This window comes from Aythya marila (genome assembly GCF_965140915.1).
Source record: "Aythya marila genome assembly, chromosome: 8".
NCBI classification, from domain to species: Eukaryota; Metazoa; Chordata; class Aves; order Anseriformes; family Anatidae; genus Aythya; species Aythya marila.
Genome location: NC_139049.1, coordinates 15,313,698 through 15,335,616, shown reverse-complemented (window position 1 = coordinate 15,335,616; position 21,919 = coordinate 15,313,698). Strand labels below are relative to the sequence as shown.

The 21,919-nt window shown below is 42.8% G+C and overlaps 1 long non-coding RNA gene across 3 annotated transcripts in view; it reads left to right on the top strand.

The window, feature by feature from the left end:
- The first annotated feature begins 990 nt into the window (after positions 1-990).
- The window catches only part of LOC309881044, a 48,364-nt gene continuing 27,435 nt past the window's right edge, over positions 991-21,919 (top strand). The window contains exon 1 of one of the 3 annotated variants that reach the window (XR_014318061.1): positions 991-1,031. This is a non-coding gene — a long non-coding RNA (uncharacterized lncRNA). The other 2 variants (XR_014318062.1, XR_014318063.1) reach the window with 2 other exon arrangements.

Genomic DNA, 21,919 nt, shown 5'->3' with positions numbered 1-21,919 from the left:
GGATTTTGTCGGAAGTGTGATGGGGTCTTACTACTGTTTCCGCTACCTCGTCCAAAGCTGGTTTTCATTCAATCTATGTGCAGTAAAACATGATCTGCGGTAGATCTTCACTTCTATGCATTTCAGTGGCTTGGACAAAAGATTTTAAAGGGTTAGCTGGCCTGGGGGACTCTGTGTCTTAACTTGCTACAGTCTTTAGAGAAACATTAATATGATGATGATGGTGCATATTTTGTGCATATTTGTGTGATATCCAAATAATATCTCTATTCACAGTGAAAGGCAAATTAGACTTTCAGAATTGCAGTTTAGAACTGGTCTAGCAAATTACTGTTGGAAGTTTCAGCACTTTAAATTCAAGATTTTGAATATTTAAATATCAAAAGTCAAAAATTTTTGTCCAGCTTTTGAGGCCATGCACACAACCTGCAGTCCATGTGTTTGTAGTTGTGATGGTATAGGTCTTAAATTATCAAGGATGGCTATTTTCCTCTTCCGTCATGCTGGAAGTTTTGTTATTCATGTACCTATTTTTAGTGAATTCATTGCAAAGGCTTTATTTGACTCTTGTCATGAGTTGCAGGCTTCAGTAGGTGGTTAGGTTGTAGAGGGAGATCTAGAGGATTTCTCCAATGATTGTTTAATGTGAGAAGAAAATTCATAGCTTTGGAGAAGGCTGTGTGCATTACAGAAATCCAGTTCTTTTGCCTTTGCAAGAAGCAAAAAGGAGAGCACTTTTTCAGTGCTTTCTGCATAGAAAGTTCTTTTTTTAGTGATTTTCTCACATCTATTTGGATACACAGGCCCACCCTGTGTATCACATATTACAGTGCTGCAGAGTAGCCAGTGACCTTTTTTTTTTTTTTTTTTTTTTTGTTGAGGGTAACTATAAATACTACCTTTGGCATAATAGATGGGTGGGCTGTGTTTCAAGGGTGATGTGCCAGACTGTGTTTTTCCTTTCTCAAATTAGTAGTTAAGCATGCTGCTGGAAGCTTGTCCAAGACAGGAAGATGCTCCATCCCAGGCAGGTAAGATACTTCCAGGCACTTCCCAGGTGGCACCTTGCACCACAGCCCTGCTTCTCACGGATCCCATATCAGGAGAAAAAATGCAACACTTCTGCTTTTAACCCAACGCTGCCAAAAGGTACTCAAAAATGCATGCAATCTATTTTTTGGGGTATGCTTTGGGGGTGCTGCCTCTGCTGCAGTGCTCAATGAGCAGTGTCTGCAGGCATGTGAAAAACCCAGTGCATGGACATGGGCTGAGTGGCTTTAAATGAGAGTTTAGTTCCTCATGCTTGGTGCAGTGATTCTATCTTTGGAAGTTTATTTGCTCAAATGGCTTGCTGAGATGTGTGCAAACAATATATCCCACTTCTTAAAAAAAAGAAAAAGAAAAAGAAAAAAAAGAAAAAATAGTTTTTCAGGGAGGAAGAAGAGAAGGGTGTTAAGATGTTGACACATTCAAATTGATGTTGACACGGCTGTATGTGATCGAGGACTGTGCGTGCAGCGTCTCCTTTCATGCAGAGAACTGGTCTGAGAGCTGCTTTGCAAGTCAAAGTGGTCTGTGTCAGTGATCAGCTACACCCGGCGCTCGTGTAGCTGGGGAGTTCAGCAGGAAATAAGATCATTCTGCATCATTTTTCTTAGCTTTAATTCTTGAGGTTTTCTTGAAAACATTAGGCAAGATGAATTGCATAACAAGGAAGTTTACTTTCTACTCATGCTAGCTTTCCCTCTGGACTTTCTTATTTTATGTAAGAAGTTGTTTATTTTGCCTCAACTCCAACATGATTCAGGAGTGGCATTCTTGTTTTTAACAGTTAAAATCTTGGAAGGCTTTAAAAAAAAGGCTTACTGACTGCCTAGGAAAGGATATCAGATTCTGCAAATGTAATACTCAAATTATTTTACATGTTTTTGTTCATATTGGGAGAATTAATATTCATAGTTGTTCAGAAACAGTGAAATTGAGAAAGTCCTCACTCTTTCAGTGTACAAAGCATATAGAAAGGTGGGCAAAAAGCCAAGAGACATTTTGGAGCAAGGAAGGAAAGTGGAGAAACAATGCACCTAACTTACTGTGTCTCCAAGTAGGCAGCATTCATCTCTGCCTTCCTGTTTAGAAAAGAGAACATTGGTGTAGGGAGGGGTAAGCTGTAGGCTCAGGCACGTGTGCGTTCTGCATATGCCTATGGTGCACACAGGTCTTCTTCCAGCTGCAGCCCTTGCCCAGGTGGACCTCTACACCTGTCTGGAACTGGTCCCAGAAACCTGTTTGCACCCTGTGCATAGGAGGAGCAAATACAGAGTTAATTGACGTTAGCAACAAGTTTACTCTTTTGCTACAGATTCTAGAAATAGGGATGTCTGAAGCCTCCTAGTCTGCTCCAGGACTGATTTTCTTGAATTAACGGATGCATTTGCAGGCTGCCCTGGGGGGAAGCATCAGGAGATGAGATGGTTCAAGAACTGGTGTGCTCCAAGTGAGAGAAGGAAAGTGAATGAGGCGAAGATGATAGTTGCTGAAGAATGTAAAGAAAGGGAGAAGAGGGTCAGAATGAGACATGACAGCCAGAAATGCTGGGGTCTAGGGAAAAAGTCTGCCTTGCTGAGGAGTGTGGTGGTTCATCTATAGCACAGTCTCCATCCTAAAACTTGAGAGCCTTGCATATTCTGAGACATTTCTTTCCCCAAAACACTGTCCAAATGAATTATCTTCTGAGGCACAGGTGATACCACTGTAGAAAAAGGGAGCTGCTCTTTCAGTTAATTTCTAGGAAACTGGCTTTTTGGCATCCTGAAGTTTCTGGTCTCTCTGACCAGTTTGTGCTACTTGGTAGAGCATGTGTGATCCTCCAGATAAGTCAAACAAACAAAAAATTGAAATATTCTCAATTCATTAGCAGCCTTTACAGGTCTCTGAACTGCATGGCTACTGCTTGTTTGTGTACTTTCATTGGTCCCCCAGGATGGCTGTATCCTGCAGGCAGCCTAGTGGGTGGGATGAGACAAGATGTTGCGGGTGTTGTTCACTCTGAGCACTGACTGCTAGGAGAAGCAGGCTGTCTTGAAAACAGAGCCTCACTGCTAACAATGAAAAAATGTTATTGGTGAGTTTTTTCAGCAACCACTTTGAATTCTGTAATGCAGGCTATTCCCAGCCTTGGGCAAAGCTAGAAATGACAAAATGTTTTCACAATCATCCCCTTGGATTTGAGTCTGTGGTTTGAGGGAAGTGCCACTGCCCCATGCAGAGAAGACCAACCAAGAAGAGCAGAGACACCACTGTGCATCTGTCTGTCACACCAGTGCTGTTCTTTCTAAATAGTGCGGTGTGGCTGCAGGGATAGAGGGGAAAGTAACAAAATCGTGAGGTGATGAAGTGCTGCATGCACGGTGTGTGTCAAAGTTGTTGCAAATCACATGGTGCAGAGAGGCACAGCATTAGAGGCCAAGCGTTCAAAAATTGTTGTGTTGAGTTGTCCAGTTGCCTTTACCCTCTGGGGCTGCCAGGTACTCAGACTGTTATTTTGACTGTCTCAATCTAGAAAAAAAAATATTGATATGGATTTTTTTTTTGTGTGTGTGCATGTCTTCTCGATGCACATTTCTGTCTTTGTGTTTTTTAATCACAGAATCACAGAATGTTTGAGGTTGGAAAGGATCTCTGGAGGGCATTGGGTGCAACACTCCCCAGCAGAACCACCTAGAGCAGTTTGTCCAGGACCATGTTCATATGGCAAATCATTGTATTATTACACTATTTAAAAATTACAATATGTAAATCAGTAATTTACCTTACTGAAAAGCACATCCTTTGCCTGGTATTTCATATCTTTTACAAATGATTACACATTATATCTTTCCACATTTCAGTGGGTTAGCACCTTCAAGAGGAATAAATTAGACATAAGCTTCACCCAAGATGATTGGCAAACAAAATGTCTTTCCTGATGTTCACATAGCCTGACTTTTGTTTTTCTTAAACAAAGTGATTTGCATGTTCATGGGCTTCTCATTGCTTGGACTGGGAAGGGAGATGGCGTGAGAAGCACTGGGGCAGGCTGATGTTTGTCCAGCATAAAATGGGAAATTCTGAGACCTTTCAGGCAATGAGTATTTTTTGACAAGACTTCCTGGTTGATTGTTATTCCAGAAAGAACTACAGAGGCTTGAAGAAGCAGTAGAAATGGATCAAAGTAGAGCAGTGCATAAAATGTGTTTAAAATGTAGAAGAAAGAGAAGAAACTGATACACGTGTACTTGTTTTCATGAACCTGTTTCCCCTCTCTGTCATCCCTCTCTAGAAAAGAGCCATTTAGGAATGAAAAGTGATGACAAATACCTTTTCTTTTCTTCTCCTAGTCTTTGTGGCAAGCATCAGAAATGCCAAGACCCAGCTCTGACATCTATTTATATCCCTCAAAATTTGGCATTTTCCTTGTGCTGGGCATGCAACAAGCTGCACCCACCTGCCCACCTGGGCCCTGCCACAAAGCCGTCCAACACGTAAAAAAAAAAAAACAACCAACCAACCAAAAAACCAAATAGCCACGGGGAATGCAAATGTAAATACAAGTATGAGGGGCCTTGCACATCTCTATAAACTGTTCTGAGACATGTCCTGAGGTACATTGGATTGGCCATCCTCCCTTGCTCCATGCTCGCAAACCAGACCCCATATTCCCCATAAGACTCATGCTCTCCATTTAGAAATGAATTTAAAAAATAAATAACTGAAGCAACCCCCCTGCAGCATTGCTGCCCTGACCTCCCAGCCTCAGCACGTAATCGCAGGGGTTTGCTGGTGGCCGCGCACGTCAGCGGGGCTCCCCACGCGCTGCGGGAGGGAGGCACCACGAAGCCTTGTCCCATCCAGAGGCTCCGTGGGAAATACCCGGCCTCATAAAAAATGACTTCAGCTGCTCCAAATCACAGGGCCCATGGTGGTGTTCCTGTTGCATATGCTTGGAAAGTGGTGTCATGGGGCCATGAAGTTTAATTATAGCCGCTGATGCTAATCCTGCCCTCTTGCAGATTTCTGGCAGAGCTTCCATTGCAGGCGGGGATGTGGTTGTTGGAGGGGGGTGGCTGAGGTCAGCTCTGTCCAAAGCTGAAAATCCAACTTGAAACATAGCAAAGAAGTTTGTTACTGCACTGATTGGTTTGTTAAAAGCTCTCTTGGTTAGTTTATTCTTGGGGGGCGGGGGAGGGGGGGGCGGAAGCATGAAATTACATTTTTTTTGCATTTGTCTTCTGCAGAACATTTTGGAAAAAAATTACTAATGTATAAGATGAAAAATGTGGAGTTCAATGTTATTCATTCTTCATGTTTATATTTTTTATGATGTATTGGTGGCAGCAGTGAATCTTTTTAAATCACTTTGAACATATGCTCATGTTCATGTCTTACTCCAAACACTTTCCCATTTCATCTAATCAGGTTTTACAAATGAAGGCAGCCAGCAGCACAAACTGGAATAGCTCCACTATTTGAAGACTTTCTGTTTGTTTCTTTGGCAGATCTGGTGCCTCATGTACTATTCCGGATGTAGCACCAAGATAAAAATAGTAAAACACTAAAACACAATGAAGAGCATAAAGTCTGTACTTGTTCCATCTCTTTGTTATTCTGAATTGGAAAGGAGAACACCCAGATGTGTTTCCTCTGAGAGAAGAACGCTGAGGAGCTTCAGTTAGTCCAGATGCTGTCTGTCAGAGCCTGAGTGCCTGCAGCTAGGGCTGTGGTGAGCAGAGCCCGGCGGAGGATGGCTGGGCTGGAGGCGAGGAGATGGGACAGCTGTGCGGGCACCATGTGAAGTGGCTGAGCAAGTGGAAGAAGCCTGGTTCCTGGGTCCATATAACCTCTCCTGTGTCTGCTGGGGGCCAGCACGAGAGCACATATGTCAAAGTCTCCTGCTGCGCGCTTGGTGTATTTAATCTGGATGAGAAAGTTCTCTGTTTGCAAACAGGATGATTATGGGCATGTGTAACAGAGCAAGGAAGGCGGCAAAACAGCCATGGCCTGCCTGTGCTGTGGGACCTAGTAAAGCAAAAGCCGTGGTTTGAACTAAGTAGAAAAAATCTTTGGCTTTGTGTATAAGGTGTGTTCCTCTGGATGACGTGAGTGGTGCAAGTCGTAGTTCTGCAGGTTGATGGAGAGCTTGGGCAGTGCTGGAGGCAACAGCTTGGTGCTCTGATAATACACTTCTCCCCAGTGCTGGTCCAAGTACCTGCCAGTAAGAAGCGCAAGAGGAGGGTTACCAAATTTTTATTCTTTGTGCTATATAAATTATACACCAGCCTTTGGCCTCTGGACCATTTTTGCCATGATTCTCAGATCAAGAGGGTGTCTGGCTGCAAAGCTGTGATTTCGCAATGTCTTGCTAGGTTAGGTAAAATCAGGTAGAGCTTGTTTAAAAACAGAATTAAGTTAAAAAAATCTGTTAAATTACTGGCCAGAAGGCGGAAAGTGTAACCTTTAGTTATAACTCTTAATGTCTAACACTATGGGTTAATCATGGATTTAATCAGCAACAGCCTGCTCTATCCTTCTGGGAGAAGAGGTTGACAAAGGATAAAGCTGGTGCAGATCTGCTGCTGTGTAGATGGAAGATTTTGAGGTAATAACACACACACACACAAATTATGATCTTCCCAAACAGCTCTGATTTTAGAGTTTGCTTCGGGTTCTCCTGCAGTTGATTCTGCCTGTGGCATTTTGAATGGTCTGTGATACAAGATCAATAACTCTGAAGGAGGTTTTGAGTGCGATGCTGATTTGTTGAGTGTTATATCTCATCAAAAGTCTTCTGAATTCTGTAAATCATCATAGTCTACAGAAAATTAGTGCTTTGGAGAATGAATGAAATAGGTGTTTCCATCCACCTTGGGGTACCACAAGTGTGTAGGTCCCCCAGGCTTACAAGGAAGTCCAGTGTCCTTTCATGTTATAATTTGGAAGCTGAGGAATGAAGGGGGAGTGATTCTGGGGGGGTTACATTGCAGAGCAGCACTATGGCCAGGAAGGCAATCCTAGTGGATTCTCTTCTTTGTGTCAGTGCACTGCTTTACCCAGTAAACTGTACTGTATTTCTGAAAAAAAGCAGATTAAGGATATCTCTTTAGAAATTCAATTGGGAGTGAGAAGTCTCATGGAGGGGCTGTATCTTGGAAGCCAAGGCAGATGATCTCCCATGCATTAGCAGCGTAATTAATATACTTGAGTCTGAAGTGGAACTCAAGCATATAGCTGAAGATGGTAAACTCAGCTTCATAGGTGGGCACAATGTTAATCAAATGGAAGCTTAAGGAAGGTTTTGGAGCATCCCAAAACCCTCACATGCCCCTGAACTTCACCCTAGTTTCTCCAGAATGCTTTACTGCTCTGGAAATCTTTCTCAGAAAGATTTTCTTCATAATCACTTTTCAGAATTTGGGAATAGGAAGCTTTTTCATTATTCAATAAATTCATATTTTTCATAATAATCACTGTGCTAAATTTGAGGAATCTGGAAAAATTTCTCTTCCTCTCTTTCTCCTCAGTGTTTTCAGTCCACATGCTGGCAAGCAGATGTTTATGGAGTGGAGCTACTCAGGCAGCATATCACTTCTGCAGAAAGCTTTGGGAATTTTTCAGTGATGCTCAGTTCCTGTAAATGTCCTCTTTGTAGCCTCCTCAGGAAGTTTCTCAAAAAGGGGATGAAGTCTGTAGTTATGCTGTAGGGAGACTGTAACTCTGCCTGCTCCATGGGGACAGGTGCACTTCAGCCTTGCTCTGCAGATGTGCATGGTGGTGGGCTGGGATTTTGGGAAACGCGTGGTAATTCTTTGTGAGCAGCCTGATGGGAACAGAAAAACCTTCAAGAGGAAACGTGTGTACAGGCATGAGTTTCCTGGAAGGCCCTCCAGGCTGGAGGGTAAGGCAAGGTTATAGAGGAATAGAAAAAAAAATGAACATGAGGTGGTTTATTTTGAACATATCAATGACACATAATGCTTTCCCAGAGAAGATTTATTTTAATTGGCAGAGATTTTGAAAAAGATCCCTAGGCTTACAGCCTTGGAGTTTGAACTGCAATGGTTTGTCTTTACTTAAAGAAAGCATTTTCAAGAGAGGTATCTTCCAAAATTCTTCAATCAGTAAAAGTTTTTGAAAAATAATACCTAAGGTCAGCTCAAAACAAAATTGTTTTTCAAAACAAACAAACGAAAGAAGTTTGCCAGCAACTGGTAGGTGCTGGGCACATAAAAGAGATGAGACAGTGCTTTGTACCTCCCATATGAGGTCCGTACCCTACTGTGAGCAGCCTCATACCCACTGCCTCTGGGGGCTGCTGCTCTCCCTGTGTTCCCCGACACCTGCTGTATGTTGGGGAAGAACGCAGAGATCTTGCATTACTTTCATACAACAAGATCCTGATTCTTTGGCCAGCTTTGCTTCTAATCAAGCAGCTATTTCACTGGGGGCTATTCAGAGTCCCTGCCTGTTCTCCAAGTCTGCTTTCCTTTGCATGCCTTTCAGCATGCAGTACTGTATTACGTTTATGACTGACATGGACTGATTTATATGTAGATTTCATTGTAGGTAATATTTTCCCTTTACTTTCTGAAGCCTACCTAGTCCAAGTGTTGGATCATGGTGACTTCAAAAGACCTTTTTTTTGGCCAGTGTCTTCTGCACACAACTAGCTTCCCACATTTCAGTATCATGTTTATTTTCTTGACTGATTTTCAGGGTCATCGTGATGTTTGTCTCAAATTCAGCTGAATCTCACACTCAAGTAAAGAATAAGTAAAACATTTAGAGAATTAGTAAAACATTCATTAAAACACTAAAGAATTATTTGATATTCCAACTTCCCCTCTGGGTTCTCCTTGTGAAGCATAAGTTTAATCCATTTTTGAAGTAAATCAAGTTTTTACATGACAAACTATTTAAACACTTAAAGATGAATATTCTGCCCATCCCTGCCTTGCAGATTTAATAATGATTTTTTTTTTTTTTTTTTGTGTGTGTAGCTGTTTAATCAAGCTAACCAGACCCAGAGTTTCAGGGGATTTATTGCATTTGGTTTTAAAAGTAAAGGGAAAAAAAGCTGCTGAAATAATTACGGGATAAGAAAAAAAATATTTCTTTGCTTTATGTGCTTAAGAGAGCAAAAGAAATTTAATTTTTCTGCTGTTGTCATCTTCGTGATCTTGAAGAAGCCTGATATGGACTCAAGCCCATACACTGGCTGGCTGGCCTTACACTGAATAATGTATCTGTTTGAGCAGAGTCTTGTAATTGCCATTTTGTTTTGTGCCTCTTGGAACTTCATTAGTAGAAGATGAAAAGTTGTCTCTGTGTTGCTTTTCCATTCGTGTGTGGACTGTCATCCATTCACTCTAGCTGAATCACCAGTTTCTAGAAAAATCTCTCTCTGTGTGGCACTGTTTACCTCTTGTGAGGCTGCCTCTATAAATGCAGCGTTAAACAAATGATTCAGTCTGTCTCATATACACAGCTCTGAAAAAGACATACACATCAAATGGGCAAAGTCAAAAGCAAAAAAAATAGATGCAAGGAGATTGTGGTATATGAAGGGAGCCCTGATGCCCATGGGAAACATTAGTTGATCCATTGCTTGTTTCCAGATGTAGGATGCAGCCACTCTTGTTTTGCTAAATATAAATTCATTTCATATTTCAGTAAAACTTCTTATAAAGCAGGGTTTAAATATGCCTTTAAGACACCAGGTGATTTGTAATGAAACTACAGGGGCATGTAGTCTCCCAGGCTATGTCTGGACTCCGCTGCTGGAGTCCAGTTAATGCAGGTAATAGGGCTGCTCTCTCCTTTGTTCAGTCTCCCCAGATCTATTCAGTCTCCCGAGTACATAAAATAAGATAGATTAGAAATGTACTGTCAGCAATGTAAGCTCAAACCTGGATTCAGACAGGAGATGGATTTCTTGTATAAGTCTGGAGCCTTCCTTGTGTGGTTGTGTCTTACAACAAAGCCACACGAGTGGACCTGCATGTTTTTGCAGGCTTCTTGATGCTTCAGAGAGATTTCCTGGGTGAAGGCCAGAGAAAGTACAGTCCAAACCAAAAAAAAAAACACCCAGCATGTAAAGAGCTGAGAAGGATGTAGCCAGAGTAAGTCATGTGGTAAAGTGAAACCAGAGACATCAAGCTAGTAGGTGGTGCAGAAGAGTAGGAAAATGTGTTTGCTGTCTGAGAGAGGAAGACGACACACAGAGAAGAATTTTGGAAATTACTGCTTTATTCTCTTGGCATCATAGGAGCAGCTGCTGGTGTCTCTTCCAGTGCAGCTCAGCACATTCCTTGTCCCATTCATTTTGTTCCCAGATGTTCAGTGTGGCTGGAGCCCTTGGCCAAGAGAAAGCCGAAGGCATCTCAGGTACAGGCACCAGCCATGACGTCTGCACCACTTGCAGAGGGCTATGTGCAAGGGGGCTTGTGGAGAAATATCACGCTGTTTGGCAGGGTATTTCAGCATGATGGCAAAAGGCAATGGCTACATGTTGTGCTGGAGGAAAGCTGGACATAAGGGAGAAGTTTTTCATGGAGAAAATAGCTTAGCATGGAACAGATACACAGGGAGGCTGTGCAATCTCCATGCATGGAAAAGTTAAAAGCTCAACAGATAAGGCTCTAAGGAACCTGATCTAACTGATGGTTGTGTTCAGAAAAGTCCAAGTGGAACCCACCAAGGTCTCCCTCTCATTAAGGGTCTCCCCCAGCCTTGATGTTTCCCTGCTGTGTCACTTCTGTGCACTACATTTGTGGAGAATGGCCATGATCACTGCTTTGGATTATTTCCTCCAAGGAAAACCACTGCCTGCATGTGATTTATTGTTCTTGCTAAAGCTGTAGATCTCCATTTATCACACAGAGTTTTTAACTACCTCTGCAAAACAGGCTGCTCAGGATGGATGCTGCCAGCTTGGGACACAAGCAGGTGAAGGATAAAGACATGCTCCTACTGTGCTTCAAAGGCACTTTGATTTTTATGGAATATGAACCTGCTGGCTTGAAGTTTTATGAGCCCATTAGAAGCACAGGGTGAGTTCAGACTAGCTCTGACTTTGAAAACAAGTCAGCCTGTAAAACCACCTGTGAGACTAAATCACAGTAAATAATAATGCAGCACAGCATATTATTGATTTTTTTGTTCCTGGTTCTCTCCTCTCCTCTCCTCTCCTCTCCTCTCCTCTCCTCTCCTCTCCTCTCCTCTCCTCTCCTCTCCTCTCCTCTCCTCTCCTCTCCTCTCCTCTCCTCTCCTCTCCTCTCCTCTCCTCTCCTCTCCTCTCCTCTCCTCTCCTCTCCTCTCCTCTCCTCTCCTCTCCTCTCCTCTCCTCTCCTCTCCTCTCCTCTCCTCTCCTCTCCTCTCCTCTCCTCTCCTCTCCTCTCCTCTCCTCTCCTCTCCTCTCCTCTCCTCTCCTCTCCTCTCCTCTCCTCTCCTCTCCTCTCCTCTCCTCTCCTCTCCTCTCCTCTCCTCTCCTCTCCTCTCCTCTCCTCTCCTCTCCTCTCCTCTCCTCTCCTCTCCTCTCCTCTCCTCTCCTCTCCTCTCCTCTCCTCTCCTCTCCTCTCAGCATTTCTTAAATGGAATCACTTTGTTTCCTGAAAGCTTCACTTCAACTTAAGTGCAGCTCTTCATCTGTGACTGTTATTTTATAATGTAAATATTAATATTGATGCATGCGAACAGACAGGCCAAATAAAATGTTAAGTATGTTTGTGGGTCCTACAAATGCTTTAAGGAAAGGAAAGATTTTATAGGGTGCTATAACAAGTAATACAGCCGGGATATTCAAGTTGAAAAAACCCAGACACTGAGAAGGATGGAAATACCTGTAGCAGCTGAACTTTGCAGCCAGTAATAAAAGTGTTCACAAGTGACACGTGTCGAGGCCTACTGGGGCCTCCCCGGCCCTGCCCATGGCCCTGGGGCTCCTCTTGAGCTCAGCCCTGGAGCCTCCATCTTGGCTTGAGCTCGGTGCGCCAGTCAGTGGAGACCTGAAAGTCAGGTGTATTGGGGTCAAGAATGGGGAAGGAAAAATGAAGGCGATGCCCTGTTGTAGAAGAGCAAGTCCTTCACTCTGGTGGTGCTGTCAGACCGTGTTCCTGTCCCCCGTGGCAGATTTCCTGAATTATGCCCCAGAGCGGGTTCTTGGCCACTCCTCATGCTGTGCTAGGTGTTGGCTCGTGCATGGGACACTTTGAGTTTTAGGTGCTTTGAACATTTTGGCTGAGCAATCCTAAGAAGGTCTGGTTCAGTTAAAGTAGAAAGGATGTTGGCAAGAATGAACGATGTCTGGAGAGCATTGATCACCAAAGAAAATTGGAGTATTTAGATTAGTTTAATCTCTCATTTTATTTTATTATTATTATTACTGAATGAATGAGATTTTCAATGTGTATTGGGGATCCTGAATCCTGTAGCTGTAGTCCTGCTTTTCTAAGCTTTATTTTATGTGCTCTGTTCTGTAGATTTATTTTCTAGTTGTGTTTTATGGTAGACAGACTTCTGGAGTCCAGTGGAAAGAAGGACATCCCATGGTCTCAAAAAGGCTCTTTCAGGGATTAAGGGAACGAGCTGTTTCTTCCTGGCCACAGGCAATAAAGCAAGAAGCTGTGGGTTTAATTTTTGGTAAAAAACTCCATTTCTCTGATGAAGGCAAAGCACTAGTCTAAGGGTGTTGTATCACCACCGCTGAGATTTTTAAGAATAGGTTGGACCCGCATCTGTCAAATTATTTGGGTCAAATTGTTCATGGCTTGGGGCAGCGGGAGGGACTATGTCTAGCCTTCTTGGAGCTTCACTTTGCTTGAGGCGTGAGCATGATTCCCTTTCCTTCTGTGTGTGGTTCCTCACTTCCAACAAGGGCAGCTCCTGACAAATCCTTGCTCTCCTCCATGCATAAAACTCTGGCAGAATTCTGGCAGTGTCAACCTGTCTTGGGTTTCATCATATATTTCATTTGGGTTGTCCTCTCATAAGAAATAGGTCCCATCCATGGAACTCTATGACTCTACAATATGAAATTTCCCTATGAGTATGGCTGTAAAACAATAGAAACTCTAGCTTCTATATGCTTGCTTTTTTTTTTTTTTTTTTTTTTTCTTTTTTTATAAATAAAATCAAAGTATCCGATGGCTTTTTAAGCACTTGAAGAAATTCATGGGCGTTCATGCATGTAGTTTTATCCAGAAGGATGGATACACTTCTCTGCCTGGAGCATTCTTAGTCCATGTTTGAAGCCTGTAAGAGACTGCAGTGTGCAGTTACCACCAGCTGGTGGACCATAACCAATGCAGGCACAGATGTAGTTACAGAAATAATGCAAGTAATTTGTACTCGAGAATGATGATTCCAAATCCAGGTGCTTGTGGCAGCCTGGGGGACACATCCTGAAAAAGTAGTGTATAGCCTGCCATTCATTGTTTCTTCTTAAATTTCTCATGGGACATGACATAGGCTTCTCATATCTTTCAGTCTTCATTTGGCCAGGCAAATTGTGCTGTGTCTGCTGGCTTGGGACCCCAAAAGTAAGCATTTAGTGATGCAGTGTGTTTTTTGTTAGTGGTGAAATGAACTGCCTCTCCTGTTGCTTGTATTTTTGTGTTATTTGAAAATGGATGCTTGCTTTTCTACTCACTGTAAGAGACCAAGATGAATACTCTTAGTGGTGGTCACCCATGACTGTGGGAACCTGCTCAGTTCAACGCTTCTTCAAGAAGCCTTACCTTGCCACAAAACATGGAATATAAATAAATCCATGTGAAGGAAATCAAAAAGTGTGGTGTTTTGATATGGGAAACCTACCTTCCTTGCCCCTTAGTTCTGCTGTAATGAGTCTTTATAAGAACAAAAGGCACAGTGAACCTAGAGCCTCCAGCCTGGGCTGAGCATCTGTGTGGGGAGCAAGCAAATATTTGGATGCTTGTGTGAGTTTGAGAGCCTTTGTCCTAGAAGAAAACTGTTTCCTCAAGGGGACATTTACACAAGAGAAACTTGTCATCCCTTTGCCCTTTTTCCCCTGTCTTTCCTTGCTGTGGTAACCAGAGTGTAAATTTTTATGAATTAAAATGTGAGATACCTGGAGACCCTTGAGAAGCTCTAGTGTGGTGTGTGAGTTCAGGGAGGGGATATATTTTTTTGACCGTACCACTGGGGAGGGTGCTCCAGAAAAATCACTCCTCGGCACACGGGAATGTGTGCAGCAGGAGAAACTTGGGGTTTCCTTAATTCATTGCTCACACTGGACAGGCAAGAGCCTGCACACCCAGGGAGGGGGGATGATGTGGCTGTGGGAAGGCAGAGCAGGCCGGCATAACATACGTGCATTGCTGTCTGCACAGAAACCCTATGACTGCAACAGCACTGGTCCCATGGGGGAAGCAAGCCAGGGCTGGCCAGTTTTAACCTACAACCCAGTGATGTGTGTGTGTTTGTTTGTTTTAATGAAGGAGATGATAAAAGAGGGGTTCTCCCCTTGAATCTTTCAGCTGTGGGTGATTAGGTCATCGGGTTACTCACGGTTCAGCTGGTGGGAAACTGAGCAAAGTCCTCTGAAGCTGGCAGCATCCAGTCCCTGGCAGGGAGGCTGAGTTTTGTAAAACTTATCTGAGAAAGTAGATTCCTCAGCCTGCCTATGTTCTTTTAAGGGGGAAGGGAAATAAAAAGGGAAGGGAGCAAAATGAAGCTGAAATAAAAAAGATGAAATAAAAATAGCTGAAATAAACAGACTGTTCTTTGGAGCTTGAGGCCAATGGTCAGAAAGGGAGAACAATGGTCAGAAAGGGAGAAAAAAATACTTCGAAAGAGAACAGTTGGAAACCAACAGGAGCATGCTTTGGTTTTGAGAGGGTTGTAATTTGAGCAACTAACAAAGCTGGGAAAGTCAGAGTAACTCTGCAGTTCAGCAGTGCAGTGCTTTCCTTTTATTGTTTATTCTTAGTGTCAAAGTTAACCCGGATAAGTTTTCCTCAGATTATTTCCCAAAACCAGTTCCAGAACCAAGTTTTTTTTTTTGGCAGTAGGTATTTTCTTTTTGTATCATATTTAATTGTTTGTATTTTAGTCTCCAGAAGGCAGAGAGGGAAGTAATGGAAGGAAGTACAATATATCTTGTAGCTGGCATTCCCAGTGTGGATTTTAATGATTCAAGCTCTGGTAATTAATCTTATGCAAGTAATCAATTTCCATAATTGCTCTGACCAAAATTTGAATAAGGTTCTGTTGTTAGCTGAAGCAGTTTCCCAGCTACCAGCCAGACACTTGTACGTGCCCACACTGGAGACGACGGTCATTGCCACTGGCTGGGGTTTCACTGAGGCATACTCTGTGTCTGAGTCAGCAGGCCCTCTGAGCATTGGTGTGCTAAGTAGACGTGATAACCTATCAACTAGGATTTGATCTTTGTGTGATAGTGTGCATTCATCCCAGACGTGCCCCAGAGATTGGTGTGAGCAGCCGTGTGTTGTTTGCTTTATGACAGTATCCAGTGGAGATTCAGTGCATGCCTCTGGTTCTCCGTGTGTTTGACATTGTAGCTAGGACGTGGCTTTCAACTTCAAGGGGAAAAGCTTCTGCCTAGTGGCACAGGTGCCCCCACCTCCAAAACCACTGCCAGACAGTGTGGCGGCCAGGGTTGGAGGAGGTGAGGGGGGGAGTGTGGGATTAAGCAAAATCAGGAAGAGCAGAGAAGGCTGGTTTAATTCTGGTTTTCTGTGTATGGCACAGGATGTGACACCATTGCACTTCCCCACACCACTGAGAATCGGCTTTTAACAGAGGGGGGGGGAGGGGCAGGGCTGCGTTGTGTCACTGTGCTCAGCTTCCTCGCTTCCCAGCTGCGTTTCTTACCGCTTCACTTCAGTGAAGCTCCACCTCGGTGGAGGCTCCTGAAGGAGCAGGAAGAAGAAACGATCTAGACTTAGATCTCTAGACTAGATCTCTAGACTTGCTTTCATCTCACAGGACGCCTCCTATAAAGCAGTCATTAGCTAAAGTAAATGCTTATGTTTCTTAGTGCTTTATTAAGACAATTGCACTAAAGCAACCTCATTTTTAATGAAACAAAGTTTTTTTTTTAAAACCTTAGGCCCTTTGAAAAATGTTATTCTAATCAGTTACCAACTGGAAAATGATGCAACTTCTCTTGCAAGGTTGTTCGTCCCCTTTTCTCTTTCAAAGAGGGTCAGGTCTGTGATGGGTCATGGGATTCAAAGCTCCGAGGGTGCTTTTGCAGAGCTTCTGTTTTGGAAGCAGTTCACTAAAATCAGTCATTTTCATGAAGCAGTTGAGATCAATGAAATATTATATTATATTTATTTATTTATTTATTTTTTCTCAGAAAACCAGTTCATGCTAGTTTGTTGTTGTTGTTGTTATTTCTTTAACTGAGAGTGAGAAAAGCACTGTACCCTTGTCACTGACTGGGCCAAAAATCGAGATGAAAACATTGATGAAGCCTTTGACTTGAAAATGACCTGTTCCTCCAGCAACTGGTTTTGTCAGAAGGGCAGTAATGGTGGGTCCTGGGAGATTTCAGATGGTGGTTATTAACATGAGTGCTGATTGCAGAATTCAACAAATTATATGCTTTCTAAAGATCTTGATTGGGAGTCATTAAGATGGTTCAGTTGGCGTGTGTTGGTATAGAAAAGGGGAATTTGCTAATTTCCTCATAAATCTGTAGGAGAACTAGTTCACAGAAGGTAGACGGTGTGTGGCATGACTGGAATTAAGATGTGATACAACAGTGAATTTTGAACAGATCACTCAGTGATGATGAAATCAGAGAATCACAGAACGTTAGGGATTAGAAGGGACCTTGAAAGATCATCTAGTCCAATCCACCTGCAGCAGCAAGAGTACCTAGATCAGGTCACACAGGAATGCATCCAGGCGGGTTTTGAATGTCTCCAGAGAATGAGACTCCACAACCCCCCTGGGCAGCCTGAGCAGAACTTCTGCAATATTAATGTAAGTAGGGCAAGACTTCACAGGTTTGAGGTGAGATAATGGTTGGTTTAGAATTAATTGATTCTAAATTTAGCCATCTTTAAGAAAGTCTTGTCTAAACGAGGTTCATATCGCACATCTTGAACATATGACTTTGAGTGGGATGACTTACCCCCTGAACAGTTTAATCTCTTATCTATCGGCCATACATGAAACCTAGATGACCAAATTGTTCAACTTTTACATTGATAAAGTGAAGAGAGCTGAATCCCACCAAAATGTTTACTAACCATGTATTTCTTCTAATTGTTTGTGTATTTTCCAGTACCAAACAATGCAACCACTTTTGCTTACCAGAGATCTGCTTTCAGCTCTTTGCAAAGTGACCATCTTGAAACTGCATTTACAGAACTGTGCGTTTCTTACAGTTAAGGGCAGCCTGTAATAACCAAAAGCAGATCACTGGAACAAAAATACCTATTTTATGTCAGGGCCTCAACTGCACATCTTTGCATGGAAGTCCATCTTGCTGTCCAGGCTCCTTCTGGCAAGAAGCTTAGTGCTTTTAGTCCAAGACTGGTGAGAAACCTGTGCTCCTGTGACTTTTTTTCCCTTTCCTCTTTGGCCAGAAGACTTTTAGGAAAGCAGCAGGCTTGAGATGTCTATTTGAAACCAAGTGGCAAATGGGGGAAGAGAGGAGCGATTAATAGGTGGAGTACCTGACAAACGTTTGTCCTCTGGGGTGATGCTAGCCCTGTGGCTGGGAACTGGGGACATGAGCTTTTCTCACCATTTTAGTTGGGGCTGAAACACCGGAGTCAGACATGGTGAAGTTTAACCTCTCACTGTCTGGGCTCTTCCTCTTTTGTGGGTTGAAAGCTGATTTTGTGGTGAGTTAAACTAGCTGTCCCCATTCCTATCACTTAAATTGCTTTCTAATTAACTTACTTTCTCTCAGAAAAAGGTAGTGTTGAGGCAAAGAGGAAACTGAAGTCTCTGTGTGTGAAATAGTTTTTAGTACAGATAAAATATCAGAGGTGCCTCCAAACTTAAAAAAGCTTGCTTTTTTACCATATATGTTAAATGTGATATACCATAAGCACCTGAATGTAATAAGGCAGTGCATATAGCTTAATTAAATCTCAGTAGAACTAAGACACACGGTCCTTGATCAGCTACCATCCTCCCCCTGCCCCAAAGCCAAAACCTTCCCATGCAGCCGAGTGTCATCAGTTCGGGATGACACCACTGTAGGGCTCCACAGGGAGCTGGGGAAGGTCCAGCAGCCCTCCCTTCCCATGCCTCAAGCTCAATCCCATCCCCTGCAGCTGCCCCAGCCTGTCATCTGCTGTGTGCACCTCGATGGGCTCCTGCCCTGGGTACAGCCTGCAGCCATGGGCAGAAAAAAATATGATGGATCTTGGTGGGTGGGGATGAAATCTGAGCTCTGTTTTCAGAGGGTCTGTGGGTGTAGGGGAAGGTCCACCTGTAACCTGACAGCAACACATGGTGCGTCCCATCTGTTTGCAAGTCATGTGTTGTTCACGTAGCTGAGAAATAGTGACCTAGTTAGTGCTCTTAGTTAAATTTTAGCATTGTAAGGTTCTTAGTTGTATCTGTTTGGTGAATGGATCTCTGTTGCATTCAGATAGACTCTCCAGCAATATCAACCTTGCAAGCCGATCTAGATGTGTAGGATCCCCCCAGTGCTTCTGTATGTGTTGGCCATCTACAAGAAGGGCTGGAAGGTAGACCCGGGAAACTATAGGCCTGTTAGTTTGACCTCAGTGCCAACGAAGCTCATGGAGCAGATTATCTTGAGTTTCATCATGTGACACTTGCAGGGCAACCAGGTGATCAGGCCCAGCCAGCACGGGTTTATGAAAGGCAGGTCCTGCTTAACAAACCTGATCTTCTTCTATGACAAAGTGACACACTTAGTGGATGAGGGAAAGGCTGTGGATGTGGTCTACCTTGACTTCAGCAAGGCTTTTGACACTGTTTCCCACAGCATCCTCCTCAAGAAACTGTCTGCTTGTGGCTTGGACTGACGTACACTTCATTGGGTTAGAAACTGGCTGGGTAGCCAGACCCAAAGAGTCATGGTGAATGGAGTTAAATCCAGCTGGAGGCCGGTCATGAGTGGAGTCCCTCAGGGCTCTCAGTACTGGGTCTAGTCCTCTTTAACATCTTTATCGAAGATCTGGATGAGGGGATTGAGTGCACCCTCAGTAAGTTTGCAGATGACACCAAGTTAGGTGCCTGTGTCGATCTGCTCGAGGGTAGGAAGGCTCTGCAGGAGGATCTGGATAGGCTGGACCAATGGGCTGAGGTCAACTGCATGAAGTTCAACAAGGCCAAGTGCTGGGCCCAGCACCTGGTGCACAACAACCCCAAGCAGAGCTACAGGCTGGGAGATGAGTGGTTGGAAAGCTGCCAGGCGGAGAAGGACCCGGGAGTATTGGTTGATAATCATCTGAATATGAGCCAGCAGTGTGCTCAGGTGGCCAAGAAGGCCAACAGCATCCTGGCTTGCATAAGAAGCAATGTGGTCAGCAGGTCTAGGGAAGTGATTGTCCCCCTGTACTCAGCTCTGGTGAGGCCACACCTCAAGTACTGTGTTCAGTTTTGGGCCTCTCACTACAAGAAGGACATTGAGGTGCTTGAGCGAGTCCAGAGAAGGGCGACGAAGCTGGTGAGGGGTCTGGAGAACAAGTCCTACAAGGAACGGCTGAGGAAGCTGGGATTGTTCGGTCTGGAGAAGAGGAGGCTCAGGGATGACCTTATCACACTCTACAGGTACCTTAAAGGAAGCTCTAGTGAGGTGGGTGTTGGTCTGTTCTCCCATATGCCTGGTGACAGGACGAGGGGGAATGGGCTTAAGTTGCACCAGGGGAGGTTTAGGTTGTATCTTAGGAAGAACTTCTTTACTGAGAGGGTTGTTAGGCATTGGAACAGGCTGCCCAGGGAAGTGGTGGAGTCACCATCCCTGGAGGTCTTTAAAGACACTTAGATGCAGAGTTTAGTGATCTGGTTTAGCGGAGGACTCATTAGTGTTAGGTCAGAGGTTGGACTAGGTGATCTTGGAGGTCTGTTCCAACCTAGATGATTCTGTGATTCTGTATCAAAACAAAACTGCCCAGTTTTACAGCTGCAGTCTAGGTTGCAGGTTGTTGAAGCTCTGCTATTAGTGGGTTTTGTAAAGTTTTTTTTTTTTTTTTTTTTTTTTTTTCTCCTGGTGTGTATTTTAGAGTACTAGCAGCTACACAAAATTCTGGATTTCTACAAAATTGGATTCTACACAAAATTCTACTTCTGGATCTACCAAAATCCATTTGATTTGTGACAAGATGTTTTGCTCCATAAATGTATTTAAATATTCACTTTAGAAGCTAACAAATGAAGCAAACTCCACAGCTTCTACTTTTTTTTTTTTTTTTTTTTTTTTTTTTTTTTTTGGGTGGGGGGGATGCTAGGGGTTTGAGAATACTCCAGTTTGAAATAAAGTGCAATCTCAGCTCTGAAATTTCCTTCTTCTTTATATTTTAAGACTAATACTTGATTTGATGAGCATTCAAAAACAGTTTCTTCTTTCTGTATGCTTCATATTTTGTTGAATTTTCCCCTTTTCTCCTTGAACTTTTATATAAGGAGGTTAATGTTGTCAGGATACAATGAAGTGACAAATGATAGCTTGACTTCAGACTTTGAAAGGAGAGGAAACTAAGTTATTTATTTGAAGTTACTATCAGACACACTGGCCTTGTTTAAGGTGGAACAGTGGAAGCAGATGATTTAAAAAACAAAAAAACCCAAAACTTTTCCAAGTATGTAAAATAATTGAAAACTTTCTGTTCCTTATGCCTTTTAGTTTCTTTTCCACCTCTTTCCTGTATCATTTCATTCCTTCATTTAATTGGAAAAATCAATTTCAGGAAGCAGAAAACATCAGAAAAATGGTAGAAAAGGGGGATTTCTTTTAGAATAAAATAAAATAAATCTTTTCAAAGGTGTCTTTGCCTTTCCTTTTGTAGCTTGTAATCCTAGAATGATTAAGTGTTATGGAAACTTTCTAGAAAGCTTTGACCTTTTATTTGTTTTTCTGATAGAGGCCAGCAGCGTTGTTCCTAGATGACCTGAAAGTAAAACTAGTATTTTACTAGTATATAACATGCATTTTTATTAGCACTCTGAATTTAAATAAGACACCTGAAATTGTTTTTTCCTAATTTGGTAACTATCTGTTTCCAGAGCACTCCAAAATCCCCTGAGGACAATAAAATCTCCTCCATCCAGATACAGCATTGACCAGGCTGTAAATGTTGTTTTTGAAGTTGCCTTCTTGTCCTGATGCATGGTTTGGTTCTACTGGATTGAAGTCTTGCTTGTAGATGCAAAATTTAAATTCATCCATCACTACACAATTTTTATTTTACCTCAGTTAAATCAGGTCATTAATCATGTTCATATTCACACTGTATATTAAATATGTTCAGATTGGATGCTTAAGTCTGCACTGAATCGAATAAAGAAAATTAACAGGTAGTAAATGAGATCATGGTTCATACCTGTTTGCTTCTTTCCCATGTGAAATTTAAACTAACACTAGTCAGAGAGCATTTTAGCATCTGCAGGATTGTTTCACTGTTGCTACGATTTTAATCAGTTGTGAACACTGGACTAGAATTCTCTGTTTCACTTTCTCAAGAAAGGTGTATCTTAATCCTGAGAAAGCTAAGTGCGTCTGAGTTAGATGTTATCAGGGAGAGATATGGTGGAAACATTGCATACAGGTTGCTAATCAAATATCTCATTAAGAAAAAGTTCTTTTTCATGTTTCCTTGGGGTTTTCCTTAGGTTTTAGGGGATTTTTCTACATTTTCCTTAGCATAAGAGTTCTGCTTTTTTTTTATACAAAGTTTATATC